Source organism: Buceros rhinoceros, unplaced genomic scaffold (assembly GCF_000710305.1).
Source record: "Buceros rhinoceros silvestris isolate BGI_N320 unplaced genomic scaffold, ASM71030v1 scaffold36396, whole genome shotgun sequence".
Taxonomy (NCBI): domain Eukaryota; kingdom Metazoa; phylum Chordata; class Aves; order Bucerotiformes; family Bucerotidae; genus Buceros; species Buceros rhinoceros.
The window spans coordinates 3030-4701 of NW_010417563.1; positions in this window are offsets into that span (position 1 = coordinate 3030).

Below are 1672 nucleotides of genomic sequence, written 5' to 3' on the forward strand. Positions count from 1 at the left end.
TCTGCCCCTGCCGAGGCACTTACCAGCCGGGTCCTGGGGATGGGTGAGCAGCTCCGAGGCAGAGCCTGGAGGTTTGAGGTTGCCGTGGAGATGGTTTCCCTGGAAGGAAGGGAAGGGACTGGGTTTGAAAACACAGCCCGGGGAAGGGGCAGCTCATCCCCTAAAGGAACACAAAATCAGGCAACGGGTTTTCAACCCACAGCAACGGTCTCCAACAGACCCACCAGCTCTGGGTCCTCCCCTGGCTCTAAGCACCCCCCGCACCCTGCACAACAACCTCCCAGCTAATTAGAAAGGATGCGACCCAAACATTTATTTGCACAAGTCCGTCTTCTCCATTGCCTAATCAGCTCCGGATGAGGCACATGCAAAAATCCCCGCTGTCAGCTGGGAATAGGTATTACACCACTTACTGTATCATTATATAATGAAGCACCGGCACGCAGCGCGAACACGAGTAAGTACCAGCACCGCTGTCATTACCCAGAGAAAAAGGCATCAGGCTTAACTAATTAGAAACATTAATGTATTGGGAATGATCTGGAGGTTTAGGGGCTAATGGCTCCGGTTCCCACGCTACGAGATGGGCAAACCCATAATTAGAGGCTTGATGCTGCGAACAGGCTCACGTGAGCAACGCTTTTCCCATGGGAGTCAGGAGCACCAGCGTGGGGGTTACAGCCTCACACCCTACCGCAAGCCAGGGCTGGACAACCCGGGGTCCCAGGGGAGCCACGCAGGGGGATGGTGGCCCCAAACAAGGCGTGCCCAGGGTCTGGTAACCCTTAGAGCTGCCCAGAGAGTCTCTGCTGCAGGAAGGTGGATTTCTGAGACAAGCAGGACTTCCCTTGGAGATCTGACAGCTTGGCAAGAGGGCAACAAGCAAAGGGACAGTGGCTTTAGCCAGGACAGGGATTTGTATGCCAGGAGAGCTGTAGACATGGACAAGGGGCTCTGCCAGTGGTAAATCCATCCGTTTCTGCTGTTTAAGCAGGAGGCGGGCAGAGGGCTTGCCTTGCTGTGGACCCAGCAACTCAGACCCGCAGGGCTGTGGCAGGTCAGCAGAGGAACCTCGATGCTCTCCAGTCACCAGCTCCAGCTGGTTCTGGTAGTAACTTTGCAGCAGTTACCCAAATAACAGCTAGCTCTGAAGAGGGGTATTTTATTTTAAGCCTAGAAGCAGGGAGAAGCCCTTCACACATAGGCAATAACAGCCACTTCCATCTGAGACCTCCTGAGAGGATCAGCACGAGATGGAATCAGCACAAAAGGGTTTGCTGACAGACAAGGTGCATCCCCAGGGATGCTCTGGAAGAAAACCCCATGGGAGCAGCAATCTCTTGCAGCATGCCATGTAAGATGAGCTGTGGCTTTTTCTCTAAAAGCTGTTGGCAGAGTGATTAGAGATCCTCTTTCTCCTGCTCAGGAGCTGCAAAGGTAGCAGGAAGCCCCTGCACCAAACCCAAGTCACCAGGGTGTAAAAGCGGGGGAAAGTCACGCTGCCAGAGCCAGACAACAGCTCCCGCCAGGGCAGCCGGGCTCCCCAGGGGCACAAAGCCACTGGTTTATTTGCTTTTGAGCCACATGCCCAGAGCAGGGTGACTCGAGGGCCAGCAGCACTGCTGGCTCTGCTGCCAGGCTGCAGGGGACACAACCCCAACCCTGCCTGCAC